Source organism: Bombyx mori, chromosome 11, assembly GCF_030269925.1.
Source record: "Bombyx mori chromosome 11, ASM3026992v2".
In the NCBI taxonomy this organism is placed as follows: domain Eukaryota; kingdom Metazoa; phylum Arthropoda; class Insecta; order Lepidoptera; family Bombycidae; genus Bombyx; species Bombyx mori.
In genome coordinates, this window is record NC_085117.1 from 2,554,437 (window position 1) to 2,573,428 (window position 18,992).

The 18,992-nt window shown below is 38.4% G+C and overlaps 1 protein-coding gene and 1 non-coding gene across 2 annotated transcripts in view; both read left to right on the forward strand.

Annotated features, from left to right (window-relative positions):
- LOC101740482 (uncharacterized) overlaps nucleotides 1-18,992 on the forward strand; it is a 53,414-nt gene that overhangs the window by 4,502 nt on the left and 29,920 nt on the right. The gene's annotated exons all lie outside the window — the stretch shown is intronic.
- Mir3357 (microRNA mir-3357) lies at nucleotides 18,365-18,463 on the forward strand. The gene has a single exon (NR_107635.1). It is a non-coding gene; the product is annotated as a microRNA mir-3357 (primary transcript).

Consider the following 18,992-nt stretch of genomic DNA (forward strand, 5'->3'; position numbering starts at 1 on the left):
AGAGTGGGGGTTTTCATCTGATTAATCCATGGAATAACCGACACACCTAATCTCTTAACCCAGATAGAAATATCAGCACTGTCGATTGCACCTATAATTGAGGTGATGTCTGCCATGTACTTTTGTCAGTTTTTCAATTTTTTTTATTGATGATCACTTTGTTGGTGCAACTAAATAAATGAATAAATTAAAACTATATATAAAAATAAAAGTAGTGCCAACCCTAGGAAATTTCTCATTTCGTCCCAATTAACCGCAATTTTCGGGTAAATAGGGATTACACCTATTTTTGCATTTTTTGCTTAAACTGGAATGCTAGTTGCATAATTTTAAATTAGACAACAAAGATGCCCCCAAGACTCAATCATTTTGATCCTGATATAGCATTATATACATCAACAACTACCTTAAAATTGCTCATAAAGTTGGAATTTGTCCCTAACCGCCCCATTTTACGGTACTTCTTTAATCACAGACTTCGTCAAGACTATATATAAACAATATAGACAAATAATTTTACAGATAAACAATATAATCTTTTCTCAATTTGACTACTGACAATATGCAATGGGAAAAGTAGTGTGTGTAATGTTTTTTATTTATTGATTTAATGTATTTTTTATGCATAATTAAAAAAAAAATTAGCATTCTGCACTCGTTGTCTATATTTTCGTAAAAAAGGGTACAAAGTTTTTGCTTCACGTATTAATAATATAGATGAGACGCGATATAGTGACACTAATAAACCCAACACAATAATTTAAAACCAATATAAATATATTAGTTGATTGACCCGATAGATTACTGATAAGAATGTTAAGGTCAATTTAATGATATCGAGTGGTGAAAGGTTTTTTTTTTTGTTTTTTTTATTGCTTAGATGGGTGGACGAGCTCACAGCCCACCTGGTGTTAAGTGATGATTGGAGCCCATAGACATCTACAACGTAAATGCGCCACCCACCTTGAGATATGTTCTAAGGTCTCAAGTATAGTTACGACGGCTGCCCCACCCTTCAAACCGAAACGCATTACTGCTTCACGGCAGGAATAGGCAGGGTGGTGGTACCTACCCGCGCGGACTCCCAAGAGGTCCTACCACAAGTAAAGCCAATTATTTGGTTTAAGCGACATTTCGCTTAATAAGCGACGTTTATCTTTGTAATTATAGATGCTTTTTATTTGGTACTAGCGACCCGCTCTCGCTTCGCTTCGGAAACATTAAATTTTATTATTGACTAGCTGACCCGGCAGACTTCGTAGTGCCTCAATCGACAAATAAAAGACCTAAACTTTTGCATAAAATAAACTTAAAACAATTCCTGTCCAACGGGGGACACATCAAAGGAAAAATAAAATTGTTATTTTTATATAATTCCGAGCATTTTTATATTTATCTACCTTTTAAAACTTCTCTGGACTTCCACAAATAATTCAAGACCAAAAATAGCCAAATCGGTCCAGCCTTTCTCGAGTTTTAGCGGGACTATCGAACAGCAATTCCTTTTTATATATATATAGATAGATAGATAGATAGCTGAGTCCCGCGATGTTACCCGCGGTTATTGTCGTACCGCGGGTGATGCCGCGGGGCCAAGCTAGTCTAAAAAAAGTAGCCTAAAATTCACATTTACAAAATTAAGATTAGAAATTACTGTACCAATATGTACGTATTTATATTTTTAAGTACTTACTTTAATAATATTTTGGTATACTAAGTAATTATTATATTTGTACAAATAAACTTTAAGACTTCTAAGCGATTTGGACGCGATGTTTTGCTAATGCACTTTAATGTTTAAGCGTAAGTGATAAGGTATATTATTCTTGTTGATGGAAAGCATTGAACGATTTCAAATGATAATAATATGATAATGATGATTTCAAATCTTTGTTCTTTCATAAAAACAAAGATTTGACGTTTGTATGAATTGTAAACTAGAGGTCCCGCAGTAGTCGAAATTCGACTATAATTAATTAGAATTGTAAGTTTGTACAGTATTATGATTTTATTTTATACTTCTATAATCACAAATTTCGCCAAGGCTACTCTATAAAAAAAATATTAACAAAGACAAACAATATTTAATCTATTCTCAATTTGACCACAGACGTCAAGTACTTCAGTGTCAAGAACAAAAGTTTGACAATAAATAGTATGCATGCGTGTGTGCGTCAAATACATGGTATGTAGTGTGTGTAATGTTTTCTTTATTGATTTAATGTATTCTGTTCCGGCTATCTGCAGATATATATCCAGCTGTTCCGGCTGGCTGCAGATAAAAACGAATATAGAAAGCTAACGGCCAACCTTCAGGATTGAAGAGGCACTGGAAGAAGAAGAAGATTTAATGTATCTTTTATGCATTATTTTAAAAAACTATTATCATTGTGCACTTCTTCTCTATATTCTCTATAAGTGTGAAAAATATCATACTCCTCCGTCCGCGCAATTTTCGTAAAAAGGGATACAAAGTTTTTGCTTCACGTATTAATATATAGATAATTATAATTGAATAAATAATTCGTAGTAGTATTAATTATAAAACTCACATGAATTATATATAAATAAAATATAGATTTGAACAAGCTTAATGTTAATTTTAAAAATAATTACTGGTGGTAGGACGTATTTTGAGTCCGCACGGGTAGGTACCACGACCCTGCCTATTTCTGCCGTGAAGCAGTACTTAACGCGTTTCGGTTTGAAGGGTGGGGCGGACGTTGTTCTGTAAAAACGGAGACCTTAGAACTCATGTCTCAAGGTAGGTGGCGGCATTTACCTTGTAGATGCCTATGGCCTCCTGTAACCACTTAACATCATGTGAGCCGTAAGCTCGTCCACCCAACTAAGCAATAAAAAAATTGCATCCTAAATAAAACGTTAATTAACGTTAAACATAAACACGTCAATAACATTTAAAATAATTTTATAGCATGTTTCTCGTTATCCAAACTACATACTTATATGCAGTTAGTTTTTTTGTTTTCTGCATACGCACTCTCTACGCGATCTACTTATGTATGCATACTTAGCCCACTGGGTTTCTCGCTGGATCTTCTCAGTGGGTCGCGTTTCCGATCCGGTGGTAGATTCTGCGAAGCGCTGCTCTTGCTAGGACCAGTGTTAGCAACACTCCTGGTGTGAGTCCCGTGAGCTCACCTACACGTCAAGGAGAAGCTGAAATAGCCTCTCAAGGCTATCAGCATAGGTAGGGAAAAAAAGAGAAAGTAATAAAAAAAAACTGCTCTTGTTAAGGCTTATTGTTAGAGCCCCGTGAGCACACATAGTCGCCCCGTGAATACATTATAACCCCTCGCGGTTACTGGAATAGGTAAGTAAAAATCATTATAGGTACATTTACCTTACATACTTTTCCACCTGTTGTCTGGAAGAGATCGCTCTTAGCGATAAGACCGCCAATTGTACTTTTCTTTTGTATTTAATGTTTCGCATTGTTTCTTTTGTTGGTGTATAATAAAGAATACTCTCCCTCTCCCTCTCTCCCTCTACCTCTACCTCTCCCTCTCTTCCTCTCCCTCTCTCTCTCTCCCTCTCCCTCTCTCTCCCTCCCTCTCTCTCTCTCTCCCTGAAATTCAATGAAAGGAGTTGCTTGGAAAAGTAAGTCACTATGGAAGGCAATGACAATAATGAATAGAATGCAAGTCAACGCAACACTGACGTCATCATATCGAGGGGTGAATGGCTATTTGGTTTAAGCGACATTTTTACAGCTTTAGAAGAGCTAAAAGTGGAGAGCTGGAAAATATCTCATAACAAAAAAAAAAACTTCTTCAGGTAATCGAATGTGGTGAGCGTAATTGAAGTTCAATTAAAAACATCGAACTGTTGATAGTAATCATCACTACATAGTATAAAACAAAGTCGCTTTCTCTGTCCCTATATCTGTCTGTCCATATGTATGCTTAAATCTTTAAAACTACGCAACGGATTTTGATGCGGTTTTTTTTAATAGATAGAGTGATTGAAGAGGAAGGTTTATATGTATAATAACATCCATTAAATAGTGGAGAAATCAATAATAAATTACAGTTTCCGAAGCGAAGCGAGGGCGGATCGCTAGTAGCAAATAAAACGGACCTTTAATTACAAAGATAAATGTCACGTATCAAGCGAAATTTCGCTTAAAGCAAATAGACCTTATGATTATAAACGCGTGATGAAATCATACGAATAGTTAAGCTTACACGAAAACGGGAGAAAATACTAAAAAAAGATAATATGCTTCTGCTGGTGCCTGGTATAGTCAAACTCGTTTGGTTTTCCCGCAAGCTACGGACGGTAACTGGTTTCCATACCGACTATGTTTGCCAACGTTTCCAATTTAGTCCGAACGCATATTGTCCGTCGATTCCGGATACCTTTTATTGCTTAGATGGGTGGACGAGCTCACAGCCCACCTGATGTTAAGTGGTTACTGGAGCCCATAGACATCTACAACGAAAATGCGCCAGCCACCTTGAGATATAAGTACTAAGGTCTCAGTATAGTTACAACGGCTGCCCCACCCTTCAAACCGAAACGAATTACTGCTTCACGGCAGAAATAGGCAGGGTGGTGGTACCTACCCGCGCAGACTCACATGCGGTCCTACCACCAGTAATTACGCAAATTATAATTTTGCGGGTTTGTTTTTACTTTACTTTACTTCAGACAAGATGGTTGTTAAGACGTAACTTCGTTTAATTAAAGAATTTCATGTCCGTCTTCTAAACTGATGGTTAAATTATTATTATCGCGAACCTCCATGTCCTCCATGAAAGGTTATAGTTGAGGCCATTGAACGCGTGCCGTCGATGGATCGATTCAATTTGCTTTCTCTCCATAAAGTGCGAAGCGTCGAATTATTTATCTGTAAATTTAGTATTGTTTCTTTTTTCTTTACAAGGTACTTTTTTCAAGAATCTTTTAGCAATTTCTGCAATATACACACGTGAAAGTAAGCTCAGCACTAAAAAGGTTAAGAAACAGCAGACAAGAGAATTGCCTTTTCATAGCCATATAATAGGTTGGGGAAGAAGTTTCTTCGCATTTTTTAAGAAAATTCACAACATTTTTTGATATAGTTTATTTACATTTAACTAAAGTATGTAGGTACCATTTTGTTCGATAGCTTTTTGCCTTCTTGTAGGTAGGTTGTTGGTTATAGTATTGTAGGTAGTATAGGATATGATCAAAATACCGCGACAATTGGTTTTGGCAGTCCTCTCGTCATGTTAACCTGACACTGCCTAAAGAATTCTGAAGAGACGGAAAAAGGTAGAAATCTGAATGTGCAAGGTCAGGACTATACGGCGGATGCATTAACACCTCCCAGCCAAGCTCTCCTCATTTTTGCTGAGTGGCTAAAGATGTGTGAAGGTCATGATGAAAAACCACACCCCTTCTGTTGATTAATTCCGGCCGCTTTCTTTCAATTTCTTGCTTTAACCTCATCAGTTGTTCGCAGTAGAGTAGTAGATACACGCATCTACCGAATAAAACAATTTACTTTCTCTGCATCACCTTTAGGTGAACGTCAGAGAAAGCCCGAAACGTTAATATGGCGGATATATCGATTATTTATAGGGTATTAAATAAGCGATGCCGCACATTGTCCTACAATCCGGTCCGGCGATGAAGGACGCGCGACTGGCGAAGCCGACGCCGACGCACCAAACAGAAATTCAGCGCTCAATCTGCGTTAGCGATGGTGCTGTAATGATTTATTTATATCGGCGGGAAGTACCGTTAACAAAAAAAATATATTGAGTAAAATTATAACGGGTTTTATATATTTTTTTATCTCGTCCAAAACGTTTTGACTTCGTCTCCATATTATTATGTAAAACAAAATTAGAGTAATATAGTCGAATATGTACGAATTTAGCCTTCAAATATTTATTAATAGTACTTAATAGGTTTTTACCTATTAAATTGTCGGTTTGCAATACTGACCATTTGAAATGTAATTTATGTATGTACAAGAATATTTTTTTACTGGTGGTAGGTTCTCTTGTGAGTCCGCACGGGTAGGTACCACTGCCCTGCCTATTTCTGACGTAAAGCAGTAATGCGTTTCGGTTTGAAGGGCGGGGCAGCCGTTGTAACTATACTGAGACCTTAGAACTTATATCTCAAGGTGGGTGGCGCATTTACGTGTAGATGTCTATGGTCTCCAATAACCGGCTGACACCAGGTGGGCTGTGAGCTCGTGCACTCATCTAAGCTATAAAAAAAAAATGTGTGGTGTCGTGGGACACCGGATAGGAACGAAGCTCCTTATTATAAAAATATTTATTTTAAGTTCTATTCGAGGTATAAAGAAAATAAAACTGGAGGTTTCGCAACAACGCACGGTCATTCGGTAACGTGCGAACTTATTGTGGTACACTTCGTTCGCGATTGTTTGCATAAGAGTTCTAGTGTATTGCGCAAACGAACGCTCTGAGATCGCGGTCAATGAATAATAAAAAATATATTATTTTTTGAACGTTATTACAAAGTTGAGTAGTACACTGTGTGTAACAAAATAAAGGTCAAATTTCGATCAGTGGGCGAACACTAAGCGCGTACCCACGAATCGTATTTCCTAGTTAGCCTAATAATAATATACTAGAGGTCCCGCAGTAGTCGAAATTCGACTATAATTAATTGGAATTGTAAGTTTGTACACTATTATGATTGTATTTTATACTTCTATAATCACAAATTTCGCCAAGACTACACTATAAAAAATATTAACAAAGACAAACAATATTTAATCTATTCTCAATTTGACCACAGACGTCAAGAACAAAAGTTTGACAATATATAGTATGCATGCGTGCGTGCGTCAAATACATGGTATGTAGTGTGGGTAATATTTTCTTTATTGATTTAATGTATCTTTTATGCATTATTTAAAAAAAATATTAGCATTGTGCACTTCTTCTCTATATTCTCTATAAGTGTGGAAAATTTCATACTCCTCCGTCCGCGCAATTTTCGCAAAAAGGGATACAAAGTTTTTGCTTCACGTATTAATATATAGATAAATAGCTATGTACATACGTACCTTTACAGGTGTAGGTAGATATCTGATTATATTAAATACGGTATCGGATCCGGAGTTCCCCAACTTCGAATTCAACTCATCTTCGCTCTAATTTCGAGATAAATATCACATAAACACATGTTCTTATCGAACTAATGGTGAGGTCGGGGCAATTAAAATTTAATTTACTCACGACTTCGATTGCTGAGCTATTATTATTAATCGATCCGAAAACAATAACATGACGGTGTCGGTTCTCGTGTGGCGGCTCAGAGTCGTCCAGGAGGCAAACGCGAGATCGTTTCGGTAGGTATAATCTAATATATAAAATTCTCGTGTCACAATGTTCGTTCCCATACTCCTCCGAAACCGCTTGACCGATTCTCATGAAATTTTTTATGCATATTCAGTAAGCCTGAGAATCGGCTACTATCTATTTTTCATACCCTTAAGTGATAAGGGTTGTCTACCCCTAAGATTTATTTTTTTATTTTTTGGACAAATTTTTTTTGTTATTTATTTATTTATTTATTTATTTATTTATTTATTTAGACACACCAACAGCAATACACACAAAACATTCAAGCTTAAAATTAACATGTATAAAATTAAGTACTGGTATGTAAGCCAGTTACAGGCATGTACAGCAATCTCTTATAACACACTATGACATGTTACAGCAATATATATATTTGAAAACAACATGAAAACAAGAGCTAACTACACACACTACTAACTTCACAGATTACTAAATAAGAAATAATGCACATATTTATATAGTAAAAAATTATAAAAAAAATTATAAAACTATAAAAAAATTAAAAAACTCGAGCGCGGCAATGCAAAAAATATAAATACATAGAGCAGACTGCGCAATGTAATCAGAATGACATTCTCTCATCAGTTATAAGCAAAGGAACTTGGATACTAGTTTGTTTTTGAGACCAGGACACGTGTCGTTAAAAATGTCAATGCCGTCAATTAATGCACATATTTGGTTATATTCACCACAAATCTTTGATAAAGGGGAATATCTAAGGAGGTTTGTTCTACTTGCGGGAATATGGAAAATTTCAGTAATAGGATGCCGTGGGCAGTGGTATGGAACGCTAAAGTTGATTTTCTGAAGTAAGTGGCTACAATCTATGCTTCCGGAAATTAGTTTTTTTAGGAACATGATATTAATTATTCTACGACGGTTGCCGAGCGATATCATTTTAAAATGTTTAAGACGTAGATCATATGTGGTACGGTAAGATATGCTAGAAGAATGGAACGCCAAGTGCCTAGTGAATGCACGCTGTACGCTCTCAATACGCTGCGAGTAAGTAGCGTAATGGGGACCCCAAACTACTGATGCGAACTCAAGTTGACTGCGAACCAGCGAGTTATATAATATTATTTTAGTGTTTGAGGACATAAATCCCTTAGTATTTCTTTTTAGGAATCCCAGCATTCTGGCAGCTTTAATAACAATTGTATCAATATGTGCTTTGAATGTTAATTTGTTATCCATAATCACGCCCAAATCTCGAATTTCATTGACTTGCTGCAGAATGTCACCATTCAGTACATAACAGGATGTCATAGGGATTAGTTTTTTAGAGAATTTTATGTAATAGGACTTTTTTGTATTTAATGTCATTCCATTTAAATTACACCATACATTTATTCTATCTAGATCACATTGTATAAGTTCTGAGTCTGTTGGTAAAGTAACTGTTCTGTATATTTTTAAATCGTCAGCAAAAAGACAAAATTGACTGTCGCGTATTTCTGAAGTTATATCATTAATAAAAGCCGAAAACAATACAGGACCGAGATGGGAGCCTTGTGGTACGCCTGAAATGGCTATGTAGTCCTGTGATTTATGACCATTCACCACTACAAACTGGAGTCTTTTTGCAAGATACGAACGAAACCATTCCAACAACGACCCACCAATCCCAAAGCCTCGTAATTTATTTATTAAACGAGAATGACAGACCTTATCGAAGGCACTGGAAAAGTCCATATAAATTGTATCTACTTCCAGACCTCTATCAATTTCTCGGCAGAGGTAAGACGTAAATGAGACTAAATTAGTTTCAACAGAGTGGCCTTTTCTAAACCCGTGTTGATGTTCAGAAATAAAGTTATTTAGATGCTGTGTAATAAAAGGACAGACAAGTGACTCGAAGAGCTTTGGAATGCATGAAAGTATGGAAATTGGTCTGTAGTTACTAACATTGCTTGTGGCGCCTTTCTTAAATACTGGGACTACTTTAGAGCTCTTCCAAATGTCTGGAAATACACCATCAGTCAAGGATCTGTTGAAGATAATTGACAAAGGTAAAGCCAAAGCAGAGCCGCAACGTCTAACAAAAACCGGGGGAATATCATCTGGTCCAGCACCTTTATACATGTCTAGCTTTTTAATTGCGCGTTGAATGTCACGTTCTGATATGTTAATACGACTTACAGGAGTTGTATTAAAAGAAAAGTCTACATAATCAGCTAGGGAATCTCTGTTAAACACTGACGAAAAGCAACTTGCGAACATCTGTGCGATTTGCGGTCCGGTAGATGCGATCTGGTTTCCCTGATACATAATTGCTGGTACAGTGGTCTCACCATTTCGTCTATCTTTGATGAAGCGCCAAAAGCTTTTAGGATTCCTACAAATATCAACTTCAATTCTCTTCTTATATACATGAAGACATTGCTCGCTCAATTTGTGAACACGCTCTCGAAGGAGCTCAAATTCTAATTGGTCGCGCGGATTTTTATATTTCTTAAATCGATACCTCACTTTATTTTTCTCGGAAATAGTCTTTATTAGAGAGTTGGTAAACCATGGGGGAAATTTAGTAGACACAGGCTTCGTTCGTGGAGTAAATAAATCAATAGCCGTATAAATGAAATCATAAAATATGTCAGTCATTTCATTTACATTTTGATTTTATAATGAGACATTATGTTGTTCACAGCGCTACATGCCTCTTTCACTCATCTACCACATCCTTACACACTACAATAAGTTAGTTTTTTTTTCTACACTAGAAATTCCCTAGAAATCTTATATATGGCAAAACAACGTTTGCCGGGTCAGCTAGTAAATAAATAAATATTTTATATATATAACTGGTCGGGAATATAACTGGTCCCGTGATAAGTTCGTAAAGAACTTGTGTTACAGATGTACCAGATAACGGAAATAAATGTAAGATTTTTATTATACACATACATATATTTAATATACGTCCATAACCCTGGGAAAGACATTTATATTTATCATACAAATATCTTCCCTTGCCGGGATTCGAACCCGCGACCCCCGTATGTAGTGACCATGTCACTTACCACTACACCAGACGGCCGTTATTAACTGGCCGTGGAGTCTACCGGGACATTCGGAGTATTCCCGTGAAGCAGGCTTGTCATTTCCAGAGAGAGATGAACGGAAATCCTGAGGGCTATAAGGAATTGACTTTTTTTTATATCCCTTGTAGGCAGACGAGCATACGGCCCACCTGATGGTGAGTGGTTACTGTCGCCCATGGACTTCAGCAATGCCAGGGGCAGAGCCAAGCCGCTGCCTACCGCAATGACCTTCTTAACACACGTCATTTCGGATCCTCCCGATCCACTAACGGTGCTTTTAGGTACCTCAAGCAACGGTCGTCGTTCTCGTCGAACCCGTCGCTTGTGGCGAAGGGCTCGGCGAGTAAATTAACTCACAGACACAGCCCACTGAGTTTCTCACGGGATCTTCACAGTGGGTCGCGTTTCCGATCTTATGGTAAATTTAGTGAAGCACTGCTCTTGCTAGAGTTAGTATTATTAGCAACGTCATCAGGCTTGAGCCCCGTGAGCTCATCTACTAATTCGGCGAATCTAGAATAACCCCTCGAGGTAGAATAGGTAAGAAAAAAACCTTAACACAAATTTATTGGCTCGATAAGTGTAAGTAGAAGTATTTCATAACATTACTAGCTGACCCGGCAAACGTTGTTTTGCCATATATAAGATTTCTAGGGAATCTCTAGTGTAGAAAAAAAAAACTAACTTATTGTAAGTGTGTAAGGATGTGGTAGATGAGTGAAAGAGGCATGTAGCGCTGTGAACGATGAAGGAACATAAAAATAACAATACCTCATTCAACCACATAATGTCTCAATATAACAAAAAAAAAAATTGTCCAAAAAATAAAAAAATAATCTTAGGGGTGGACAACCCTTATCACTTAAGGGTATGAAAAATAGATAGTAGCCGATTCTCAGGTTTACTGAATATGCATAAAAAATTTCATGAGAATCGGTCAAGCGGTTTCGGAGGAGTATGGGAACGAGAATTTTATATATTAGATATACGTACTGAACAAATGTTCTCGATTGACTTCCACGTTGAAGGAATAACGTCGTGTATTAAAAATCAAACCGGTATAATAATTATAATTTGCGTAATTACTGGTACTCTACCGTGAAACAGTAATGCGTTTCGCTTCGAAAGGTGCGGCAGCCGTTCTACTGTAAAAGCTGAGACCTTAGAACTCATCTCGAGGTAGGTAGCGGCATTTACGTTGTAGATGTTATGGGCTCCGGTAACAACTTAACACCAAATGGGCCGTGAGCTGTGACGTGACTACAAAACGTCCGATTAACTTGAGAATTTTCCCACCCATCAAGAGCAGACAGATGATAACTTCGCTCTAATAACCTGACCAGTATGGGACGATAAAAAAGGCGAAATGTTTGTTCGGGTTGGTATTCGAATGTGCTTTTTTTTTAACTAGAGGTCCCGCAGTAGTCGAAATTCGACTATAATTAATTGTAATTGTAAGTTTGTACACTATTATGATTGTATTTTATACTTCTACTAGCGACCCGCCCTCGCTTCGCTTCGGAAACATTAAAACACAAATGAAACCAAAAAAAATAATTAAAAAAAGTAGCCTATGTTCATCAGGGACAATGTCGGCTTCTAATGGAAAAAGAATTTTTCAAATCGGTCCAGTAGTTTCGGAGCCTATTCGAAACAAACAAACAAACAAATCTTTCCTCTTTATAATATTAGTATAGATAATCACAAATTTCGCCAAGACTACACTATAAAAAATATTTACAAAGACAAACAATATTTAATCTATTCTCAATTTGACAACAGACGTCAAGAACAAAAGTTTGACAATGAATAGTATGCATGCGTGTGTGCGTCAAATACATGGCATGTAGTGTGTGTAATGTTTTCTTTATTGATTTAATGTATCTTTTATGCATTATTTTTAAAAAATATTAGCATTGTGCATTTTTTCTCTATATTCTCTATAAGTGTGGAAAATTTCATACTCCTCCGTCCGCGCAATTTTCGTAAAAAGGGATACAAATTTTTTCCTTCATGTATTAATATATAGATTATAGATAAGATCCAGCAGTCAAATGATTTGAGTTCGTTCACCCTTCCAGTTCAATTTGTAAAGAAATTTGTCTCGTGAAAAAAGGCAGCCAGTTTACTTTTAAAGAGGGATGTGACAATGCATTCATTTTTTAGAAAATTAATTGTGTACCTAGGCAATGAAAAACGTGACAGTATTTTTTAAAAATGCACTTATATAGCGTTGATATTGTAAAACCAACTAACAAAGGAGCTATCTTTGTCATCGGACGCGAGAAACTAAAAAAATCAGAAAAAAAAGCCAAAAGTCTCGCCTATTTTTTGTAGTCGTTTTTTTGTTACCGCAATCACTACGGGCCACCGTTTCGGCGGATAGGGTTGTTAGTTTAAAAATAACAGGTTGCTAGATGGGTAGACGAGCTCACAGCCCACCTGGTGTTAAGTGGTTACAGAAGCCCATAGACATCTACAACGTAAATGCGCCACCCACCTTGAGATATAAGTTCTAAGGTCTCAGTATAGTTACAACGGCTGCCTCCGCCCTTCAAACCGAAACGCGTTACTGCTTCACGGCAGAAGTAAGCAGGGCGGTGGTGCCTACCCGTGCGGACTCACAAGAGGTCCTACCACCAGTAATATTAATTATCAGCGTAGGTCTTGTGGCAAGATCCGAGTAGCGTGCTCTTAGGGTGCTCCGAAATAAAGCCCACTGAGCTTCTCGCCGGATCTTCTCAGTAGGTCGCGATTCCAATCCGGTGGTAGCTTCTGCGAAGCACTACTCTTGCTAGTGTTAGCAAACTCTCTCAGGTTGAGCCCGTGAGCCCACCTACACGTCCAGGCGTAACTGGAATAGCCTCTTAGGCTACCAGAGAATAGGTAGAAAAAATAATAATATCCAAAATGAGCTGAATCGCGCTCTTAAGACCGGGCCTACTAATACCTCTCTTGCTCGGTGCTATGGTGCTAGAAATCGTCCACGTCCAAGCGGAAATATTCACGTAAAAGTCCTTGAAGTCCTCAAAGTACGTGAATCCTGAGCGAGACCGTAACACGCTATTAATATTGTAATATATTATTAGATTTCCTCATACGTTTAACGTATTAAAATTATACATAATACAAATTTGCTAAATTATTTCCGCCTTCCTTAAGTTTTCGAAGTGATAAGATCCATAAATTCAGGGTCCAGCATTTATCCTTACAAAAAATCAATATCCTTCAGATGTTCCATGCGTTTTGAAGTCGTCGCGTCGTGGCCTAAAGGATAAGACGTCCGGTGCAATCGTATCTAGCGATGCACCGGTGTTCGAATCCCGCAGGCGGGTACCAATTTTTCTAATGAAATACGTACTTAACAAACGTTCACAATTTACTTCCACAGTGAAAGAATAACATCGTGTAATAAAAATCAAACCCGCAAAATTATAATTTGCGTAATTACTGGTGGTAGACCCTCTTGTAAGTCCGCACGGCAGGTACAACCAACCTGCCTATTTCTGCCGTGAGGCAGTAATGAGTTTCAGTTTGAAGGGTGGGACAACTGTTGTATCTGTACTGAGGCCTTAGAACTCATATCTCAATGTGGGTGGCGGCATTTACCGGTAACCACTTAACACCAGGTGGGCTGTGAGCTCGTCCACACATCTAAGCAGTAAAAAAAAGTTCAATGTATACAAAACTACTCGCCGGATCTTCTCAGCGGGTCGCGATTCCGATCTGGTAGTAGATTCATACGCGAAGCAGCTGCTCTTGAATTGTTAAGTCTCCTTTGTAGGAGCTCGTGCAGCTGTTAGCAAATGCCATTGCTCCCCGCTGAGCCTTTGCTCGTCCACCTGTCCTGGTGAACCTGGAAAGGCCTCCAAGCTACCAATAATCACTCATTCAATAAATAAATAAAGCAAAATGTATACAAAACAAAATATGCTCACTTACATTACCTACATGACAGACTTTTGTGTAGGTACGTAATATGTGAGCGATGAATATTTTGTTCAGTCAAAGCATAATAATGTTCGAGGAAAATCGATTTAATATATTCTCAAATCCTCAAACCAAGAGACGTTGTTAAAAATAGATGAAAATATACTGTAACGGCGTTCGGTTCGTATTTATTTTATCGATTTACCCGCAGCGCGGGTCGTGGCAATTCAAATTCGGAATCAATTACGCCTTCCATTGCTGTTTCACTGGACACGAACTAAAACGGAAAGTATTGTTACACCACTCACATCGGTAAAAGTAACGCCATCTATCGCCGAATAGTCGAACGAATATTGAAAGAGCTAGTGGCATCTAGAACGCTCGAGGAGTACAACGCCATCTATTGTCAGATAGCCGAAACAAACAATACTCTACTTTTGTGGAATATTCTCGACGATTGTAGGGATTTCGTCTCGACTATAAAAGCGTTGCAGGGATGGCACGCAGTCAGTTAGTAATCGGAACTACTCGAAGCGAAACAGCGAACGGATCACCTGAAGCGAAGCGGAAGAAGTGAATTAAGAATTTTAAAGTGCTTGTGAAGTGTTTCAAGTGCTAATACAGTTTTAAGTTGTACTTTGGTGGAACATTTATTTATCCCGAACCCCCCCAAGCCCCCCCCCCCCCCCCGCGTAACAGTATTTATGGTTGTTATGTTCACTTGAGATAGATTATGCATTGCTGTGTCGATTTCGAGAACGACCAAGCTAAGCATAAACTCCCAACCTCAGTTTCGTGAAGCCGTATTGTAATGCGTACACAAATCAGAGGTCAAGAACCTCACTCACTAAGTTTTGAACGGCATTTAGAAAAAAAAAACCTAAGCCCTGTAATCGCGTATTTATGCTGTAGGAAGGTCGGAAGGAAAGCCGCCGTCGCCCAAAACATGTCTTGGTCAAAACATTGTCTCCATGGACACAACCCGCTGAATTTCTCGCCAGATCTTCTCAGTGGATAATGATGAAACATCTTAATATTAATACATGAAGCAAAAACTTTGCATCCTATGTACTCTTTGTTTATTGTCAAACTTTTGTTATTGCTTAGTCTGCGGTCAAATTGAGAATAGGTTAACACTGTTTATCTTTAATATTATTTGTCTATCTATAGTGTAGTCTTGGCGAAATCTGTGATTAAAGAAGTAGAAGTAAGTCTTTAGCAATAGGACCATAATAATGTTCAAAATTATAATTTCAATTAATTCTTGTCGAATTTCGACTACTGCGGGACCACTAGTGCGTTTACATGTACACATATTTATATCATAATATTAAGCACTCATCTAAAAGAGCAAACAGGCTGGTACATCACACAATGTTTGTCTGATGCGAGAATCGCACCCAAGGCCATCGACGCAATAGTTAGGTGCTCTAATTATTCAGTCAGTCAAGATCTTTTCTTTTGTTTCCACGAGTCGTAAACATAATAAAAAACCGCTTTTACGATTCAATTGCACGGTTTTTTATTATCACTAGAGGTCCCGCAGTAGTCGAAATTCGACTATGATTAATTGGAATTGTAAATTTGTACACTATTATGATTGTATTTTATACTTCTATAATCACAAATTTCGCCAAGACTACACTATAAAAAATATTAACAAAGACAAACAATATTTAATCTATTCTCAATTTGACAACAGACGCCAAGAACAAAAGTTTGACAACAAATAGTATATGTAATAGTACATGCGTGTGTGCGTCAAATACATGGTATGTAGTGTGTGTAATGTTTTCTTTATTGATTGAATCTTTTATGCATTATTTTAAAAAAATATTAGCATTGTGCACTTCTTCTCTATATTCTCTATAAGTGTGGAAAATTTCATACTCCTCCGTCCGCGCAATTTTCGTAAAAAGGGATACAAAGTTTTTGCTTCACGCATTAATATAATAATATAGATTATATCGCACGTGAGCTTAAAGAGATTCTACACTTGAATACCACTGACAGTGATCGAAAAAAATCTCTTTTCGACTACAAGAATGTCTCCCCACATCCCGCACAAGTGAATTTAAAAGCTACCCAAACACCAGCTGATATCCTAACACGCACACAAGCTTAAAGATTCGTAGCAGAGAATTAACTAGAAGGTCGCTCGTAAGAAAAAACGCATACCTGCAACAGTGTCAAAGGAATTTCGATTTTAATTCAAAAGAAATACTTAACGTATTCCAATAACGCTCGTTCTGCTCAAGTCTATTGTTCGTGCGTTACGGTTTTAAAGGACCGGTGGCGTTTCTTGTTCAAGTCGTCCCTATTATATGTACTGAATTAATGTACATTCTCGGTCCCGTCCGCGTGTAGCTGGAATATTACCCTTAGGTTAACAGCGAAAAAAATTATCTCTATACGATCTACACGTGCATATACTGGGCGTTAGGAGTTCGCTTCTGAAAACGAAGACAGACAGACGATAGTGCTAATGACACCTTTGATGATGGGACGGAAAAGAAACCGATACTGATTTTTAAAAAAATATCATATTTTTGAAACATTTTATTAGCATTCCTAGCTGACCCGGTCGACTTTGTAGTGCCTCAATCGATAAATAAAAGACCTAAGCTTTTGTATAAAATCAACTTAAAACAAACAAAAGGAATCCGTCCGATGGGGGACATAATATCAAAGGAAAAACAAAATTGTTATTTTTATTTAATTCCGAGCATGCATGCATGAGGCTATTATTTTTTTTCCCTACCTATTCTGATAGCCTTGAGAGGCTATGTCAGCGTTACCATAGCGTGTAGGTGAGCTCACGGGGCTAAAACTGGAGGTGTTGCCAACACTGGCCCTAGCAAAAGTTCCCAGAATCTACCACCGGATCGGAAAAGCGACCCGCTGAGAAGATCCGGCGAGAATTTCAGTGGGCTAGGCTATTCTGCTGACACCTGTACTTTCTGTATAGCGTTGCTCGCGCCAAGCTCATGATACGAAGAGGATTTGCGATAACGACTTTTGTTATGTTACAATTATCCGATTCCCAAGATAAACCGATGACAGATGTTTGCGACTGACGAAACGAATCCGATAAGTCTTATCTTATCTACGCCGGATTTGAACGCGTGTTTGCCCTTGGGCACGAAAATTGCATATAACGTGATGTGATGAAAGCCCGTATATAAGTTGGTGCAATTGTTGCTGCAGATATGATTTCTGTGGTCTTAAGTATGCGCTGCGATACAGAGATACCATCTGCCCAACAAGGATCTTGGAACACTCGACCGAGATTAGGTATCGTGATTAAATTGTTAATTTTACCAAAAGCTAGTATCTAAGATAACAAAAGACACCGTTGAGAAAATCAGTCTCAGTGGTTCCGGTTGACGCACGTGCTTCAGGTCACGTCTATTTCGGTCGTCGCCTGAACCAAGTCGCCGGAACCAAGGGGCCGTCGATAGAGTACCACCACATTGGCTGCGACGAGGACTTGTACTTACAACGCTCGACAGCGTCGTCGTCTTGAAGACCATCCTCGACTTCTGCCAATTCACCTTCTCGCAGAAGAATGCGGCGGAACGGGAGAGAGAGAAAGAGAGCTCATCTCTCCGCACCAATCCGCGACCGTCGAATTTCGGGCCAGAGGGGGTCTTTCCTCAGCTCCGGTTCCCTATAGAAAGACACCTCCCTCGGTAATGGTTCAGAAGTTTAGCCTCGGCTGCGCATTACCATCACTAGCGTGCCATCATAACGGCCGTCTGGTGTAGTGGTAAGTGACATGGTCACTACACAAGGGGGTCGGGGGTTCGAATCCCGCCAAGGGAAGATATTTGTATGATAAATATAAATGTCTTTTCCAGGGTTATGGATGTATATTAAATATTTGTATGTGTATAATAAAAATCTTACATTTATATCCGTTATCTGGTACCTGTAACACAAGTTCCTTACGAACTTATCGCGGGACCAGTTAACGTGGCGTGATTGTTAGTAAATATTTATTTATTTATTTATTTATTTATCATGATAGTATTTACGACAATGAGCGACCGGTCGGAGTGGTATGGCGTTCTAACCCGACAACCTGGTTCTGGTCTTTTACCTCTCCCTGGTTCGTCATCTCTCCCTGCTCGAGGCCATTCTACTGCACTCGTTTAGGGAACCTCCCACTGCAGGTTTAATTTCCTCGGTCCAGCGCATTGGTGACTTCCCGCGCGGTCTTGTACCATCAACTCTTCCCTGTACAACGAGGCGTTCTATGGACCGGCCATCTCGTCGCGAAACGTGTCCTAAGAAATCTACCATTCGAGACTGTACTGTGTAGCAAATAGCCGCTGCTTGATGCCGAGCTCCTGAAGTATCGAGACATTTGTACGAAAGTCGGTCCACGAAACTCCAAGCATTCTTCTCCAGCACCACATTTCCAGAGCGTCTATTTTCTCAGCAGCTTATGGAAGATGTGATTTAGTGCCTTAGATGTATTTTTCTTGCATAACATGAATTTTAAACAGATGTTTGATCGGCCAAGGTGAACCAAAATATCTTGTACGTCGGGCACGTCACGCGTGTGCCAAAAAACGCTCACAGACCTGTCGAAAACCATCCGATAAACGCTTTTGTTGAATTCGCAAATGGCTTATCTAGACATCTTAATTGTTATGTT